This window comes from Vombatus ursinus, unplaced genomic scaffold, assembly GCF_900497805.2.
Source record: "Vombatus ursinus unplaced genomic scaffold, bare-nosed wombat genome assembly UNPS02014805.1, whole genome shotgun sequence".
NCBI classification, from domain to species: domain Eukaryota; kingdom Metazoa; phylum Chordata; class Mammalia; order Diprotodontia; family Vombatidae; genus Vombatus; species Vombatus ursinus.
In genome coordinates, this window is record NW_020954583.1 from 17626229 (window position 1) to 17632120 (window position 5892).

Consider the following 5892-nt stretch of genomic DNA (forward strand, 5'->3'; position numbering starts at 1 on the left):
GCACACTTTTAAAAAAATGAAATGAACTTATACTAATAAGGCTAATTACAATTCTTAACAGTTTTGTGCATATTAAAACTGAGGAAATGGATTTAAGACACATTTAACATTAGTATTACTAGACATGGCTTTATGCTTCTAAATTTTCTATGCTTTGGGATTCTGTGGCTTCTGGTCTCTGTTCTGCCGCCAACAAGCTTATTACTTTGGACCAGTCACTTCGCTCCTGTGAATCTGTTTCCTCATCTTTAAAAAGTTAGGGTTGGACTAATAATACCAACTCAAATTTACAATGTGCTTTAAGGTTTACAGAGCATTTACTCATAGAATATACAAAAAGTTAAATAAAAGATATCATCCAAAAGATAGATGACCAGAAAAAATCATGGGCTGGTCAGGTAACAAGAATGAATTATAACATGTAGACAGCTCAAGTGCTCCCGTGGCATCCATAGAATGGTAAAAGATTTAAGGAGTTCTTTTCTTTTTATTTTTTTGCTAGGCAATGGGGTTAAGTGACTTGTCCAGGGTCACACAACTAAGTAAGGGTAATGTGTGTGAGGCAAGATTTGAACTAAGGTCCTCCTGACTCCAAGGCCTGTGCTCTATCCACTGCGCCATCTAGCTACCCCTAAAGCAGGAGTTCTTTACCTTTTTTAGTGGTTAGGTGGGACTAGAGTCATGAAGACTTGAGTTCAAATGTGACCTCAGACATTTACTAGCTGCATGATCCCTAAGAAAGTCATTGAATCTCTCTGTGCCTCAGTTTCTTCATTTGTAAAATAGGGACAAATAATACTTCACAGTTGTGAGGACCAAATGAGATAATATTTTTAAAGCCTTAGCACGTTGCCTGGCACATAGTAGGGACTTAGAAAATGCTAATTTTTTTGTGTCCTGGATCCCTATGGGAGTCTAGTAAAGTTTATGTACATCTTCTCAGAATGACATGATTACCAACATTTTTTTAAAATATTCATGGACCTCAGGTTTAGAACTCCTGACCTAGAGGACTACCCCTAGAGTATCAGGCAGTTGATTTCTGGGGGGATGCTAACAAACATTTTACAGGATAAGAAGACTTGGATGAGCTCCAATTTGCACTATTGGTTGGAGTAGCTATATCAATTAAGTCACAGGTCTGCCGAAGTCTTGGACCTCACAACCTAGTGAAGTAGACTTTGTATTTTTATCTCCATTTTACATATGAGGAAACTATTCTTTACTATTTTGTTTGGTGATTTCATCAGTTCCCATGGATAAAACAATAATCTTCATGCTGACAATCTACCTACCCTAGATCTACTTATCCAGCCCTAACCTCTCTTCTGACTCCAGTCTCCCATCTCTAATTGCCAATGAGACATCTCAAATTGCAGATATATTAAACTCAACATGTCCAAAAAGGAACTCATTATCTTTCCCCCCAGTTTTTCCCTTCTTGCTAACTTTCTTAAGGGCACCACCATCCTCCAATCCCTCACCTACGCGTCATCCTTGCCTCTTTCCTATCCATATTCAATCTCTTGCGAAGTCTTTTGATTCTACCTTTGTAACATCTCTCATTTACATCCCCTTCTTTGCTCCGACCCTGCCACCACCCTGATCCAATCCCTCATCCCTTCACATCTAATTTGTCACAATAGCCTTCTGGTTAGTTTCCCTGCCTGAAGTTTCTTCCCCTTAAGGTTATCTTCCACTCAACTCTCAGACTGGTTTTCTTAAAATGCAAGTATGACCGTTGTCATTCTCCTAGTCAATAAACTCCCATGAATGCCTATCACCTCAAGGATCAAATACAAAATCTTCTGTTTGGTATTCAAAGCCCTTAATAATATGGCCCCTCCTTTCTTTCTAATATTTTTATACCTTACTCCCCCACTGTATTTTCTGAGGTTCAGTGACACTGGCCTCTTGATATTCCTCCTACAAGACATGCTTCTTCTTGACTGTGGGCATTTTCTTTTTAAATTCAATTTTCTTTTATTTTTCACCTAAAATTCTTTTCTTTCCCTTCCTCCTCCCCTTCTTTCATCCATAAAGAAGGTAAGAAAAACAGAAACCCATTATAAATGTGTATAGTAATACAAAACAAATTTCAGTATTTGCTGTGTTCTGAAAAAAAAGAAAGGAAGGAAGGAAGGAGGAAAAGAAAAAAAGAATGAAAAAAGAGAGAAAAAGAAGAAAAAGGAAGGAAGGATGAAAAGAAGGAAATAAGGGAAGAAGGAAGGAAAGAAGGAAGGAAAGAAGGAAGGAAGGAAAGGGAAGAAATATACTGCAATCTTCATTGTGAGTAGTTCTCTATCTGGAGATGGATAGTATGTTTCATCATGGATCCTTTGGAATTGTGGTTAGTCATTGAGTTAATCAGAGTTACTAAGTCTTTCAAAGTTGATTATCTTTACGATACTGCTATTACTATATAAATTGCTTTTCTGATTTTGCTCATGTCACTTTGCATCAGTTCAGAACAAATCTTCCCAAGTTTTTCTGAAAATATCCTCTTCATCATTTCTTATAGCAGGTAAGTGGCACATCGAATAGAGCACTGGTCTTGGAACCAGGAAGACTCACCTTCCTGAGTTCAAATCTGGCTTAAAACACTTAATCAGTGTGTGACCTTGGGCAAATCACTTAATACTGTTTGCTTCAGTTTCCTCATCTGTAAAAAGGGATAGAGAAGGAAATGGCAAACCATTCTAGTATCTTTGCCAAGAAAACCCCAAATGGGGTCATGTAGACTTGGATGCAACAAATAACTCAGTAACACATGGGTCAGCTAGGTGACACGGTGGAAAGAGTGCAGGGTGTGAAGTTAGGAAAACATTGTCCTGAATTCAAATCTGACCTCAGATACTTACTAGCTATATGATCAGTAAATCATTAAACCTGTTTGTCTCAGTTCTTCATCTGTAAAATGAGTTAGAGAAGAAAATGGCAAACTACTCCATCTTTGCCAAGAAAACCCCAAAGGGTCAGATGTGACTGAAACCTTTGAACAATAACAAAAACATTTATATTCCATAATTTATTCAGCCATTCCTCAATTGATGGGAATGCCTTCAGTTTCTAGTTCTTTGCTACCACAAAAAAGGGGTTACTATAAATCATATGGGTCCTTTTCTTCTTTCTTTGATCTCTTTGGGGTATAGACACAGAGGTGGTATTGCTGGGTCAAAGGATGTGCACAGTTTGATAACTTTTGGGGCATAATTCTAAATTGCTTTCCAGAATGGTTGGATTAGTTCACAGCTCCACCAACAGTGTACCTATTTTTCCACATCCTTGCCAGCATATGTCATTTTCTATTTTTGTCATCTTAGCCAATTTGATGGATGTGAAGTGGTACCTTAGTCAACTCTGGGCATTTTAACTGGCAATACCCTATGCCTCAAACTCTCACCTTTTCTGGTTTCTTTCAAATACCAGTTAAAATCTTACTTTCAGGTCTTTCCTGGTTGGGCCGGTGTTTGGAAGGGTGCCAGCATGGGAGTCAACATCCGCCACAACAAGGCCCAGAAAGTCCAGCACAAGGAACCCAAGAGTCAGGACATCTACCTGCGGCTGTTGGTGAAGCTCTACTGGTTCCTGGCCCACAGAACCAATTCAATTTTTAACAAGGTTGTCCTGAAAAGGTTGTTCATGAGCCAGACCAACTGGCCCCTCCTGTCTCTGTCCCTAATGATCAAGAAAATGAAGCTGCCCGGCAGGGAGAACAAGATGGCCATGGTGTTGGGACCATGACAGATGATGTGAGGATTCATGATGTCCCCAAGCTGAAGGTGTATGCCCTTTGTGTTACTAGCAATGCTACAGAATCACATCCTCAAGGTTGGTGGGAAGATTCTCACCTTTGACCAGCTGTCCTTGAGCTCACCCAAGGGCCGGGGCACTGTCCTGCTGTCTGGTCCCCAGAAGGGCCTTGAGGTGTATAGGCATTTTGGGAAAGCACTGGGCAGTCCCCCAGCCACACCAAACCATATGTCTGATCCAAGGGCCGAAAGTTCGAGAGTGCCTGGGGCCACCGTGCCAGCCGAGGTTACAAAAACTAACTCCCTTCCTCCTTGTTATATTAAAGATTTTTGGACAACAACAAAAAAAATCTCACTTTCTACAGAAATCCTTTCTGGATATTAGTACCTTCCTTCTCTTGATCACCTCCAATTTATCTGATTTCCTGTTTGTATATAGGTTTTTGCTTGTTGTCTCCCCCATTAGACCATGTAAAGAGGAACTATTATTTGCCTTTCTTTATATGCTAACACTTAACACAGTGCCTGGAATATAGTAGGTGCTTAATAAATGCTTGTTGATTGACCAACTGAGGGTCAGAGGGGTTAAATTACTAGTCTAAGGTCATGCAACTAACGTCACAGCCAAAATTTGAACCCAAGTCTCTTCTGTCTGCAAGCCCAGCACATTACCTACTCTATCATCTTTTTTTCAGATGGTACAGTGAATAGAGAGCAGGATTTGGACTTGGAAGACGAGTTCAAAATGTGCCTCAGACACTTTCTAGTTCTGTGGCCCTAGACAAACTGCTTAACCTCCCTCCCTGAGCCTGAGTTACCTCATCTGTAAAATGAGGGTAATAATAATATACACATTTGAGAAGTATTACGGTATTAATGGTAATATTATAGTATTATAGGTATATTATATGGTAAAATTATGGTGTTATAGGTAATAATATATAATACCTTTGAGAGCTATTATGAGGATCAAATAAGTTAATATTTGTAAAATGCTCCGAAAACTTTAATGCATTATATAAATACTATTATTATTCATTTTTTTTTTGAGATGCTAGGTGGCACAGTGGCTGCAGGGCTAAGCCTGAAGTCAGGAACACTTAAATTCAAATATGACCTCAGAACCTAGCTGTATGATTTTGGGCAAGTCAATTAAACTCTGTTTGCCTCAGTTTACTCATCAATAAAACAAAGATAATAATAGTACCTCTCAGGTGATAATAATAATTTCTATTGAGGATATATAGGATATATATTATGTATATATATATATGTATAATGAGGAGCAAATGAAATAATTATAAAGATCTTAGCATGGTGCCTGGCCCATTTATCTTCCTTCCTTCCTTCCTTCATTCTTTCCTTCCTTCTTCCCTCCCTCCCTTCCTTCCCTCTTTCCTTCTTTCCTCGTACCCTCCTTTCTTCCTTTCTCCCTATTTTCTCTAACATCCTTATACACTCAAACCCCCATATAATTCTTCCTTAAATTGATGAAATTTCGTTCTTTTCAAACTCTCAGATAGTTCTATTTTTACCTAAATCATCTCTTTCTTCTCCATCCACTTCTAATTAGAATACAGATGAAAAGAACCTCAAAATATAAATATAAAGTTTAACCCCTTCTTTTTTCGCCATTTAATAGTATTTTACTTTTTCCAATTACATGTAAAGATAGTTTTCAACGTTCATTTTTATAAGATTTTGAGTTCCAAATTTTTCTCCCTGTCTCCCTTCCCTCCCCAAGACAGCAGGCAATCTGATATAGGTTGAACACACACAATTATGTTAAACATATTTCTGCATTAGTCATTGTTTTGAAAGAAGAATCAGAACAAAAGGGAAAAACCATGAGAAAGAAAAAAACAAAAAAAGTGAAAACAGTATGTTTTAATCTGCATTCAGATTCCATAGTTGTTTCCTCTGGATATGGATAGCATTTACCATCATGAGTCTTTTGGCATTGTCTTAGATCATTGTATTGCTGAGAAGAGCTAAGTCTATCATAGTTGATCATCACACAATGTTTCTGGTACTATATAATATTCTCCTGGTTCTACTTACCTCACTCGGCATCAATTCGTATAAGTCTTTCCAGGTTTTTCTGAAATCTGCCTGCTCATCATTTCTTATAGAACAATAG

The 5892-nt window shown here is 38.2% G+C and overlaps 1 protein-coding gene and 1 pseudogene across 1 annotated transcript in view; one reads left to right on the forward strand and one right to left on the reverse strand.

The window, feature by feature from the left end:
* The window catches only part of LOC114051782, a 91859-nt pseudogene extending 87807 nt beyond the window's left edge, over window positions 1–4052 (forward strand).
* The window catches only part of CREG2 (cellular repressor of E1A stimulated genes 2), a 64082-nt gene that overhangs the window by 41629 nt on the left and 16561 nt on the right, over window positions 1–5892 (reverse strand). The gene's annotated exons all lie outside the window — the stretch shown is intronic.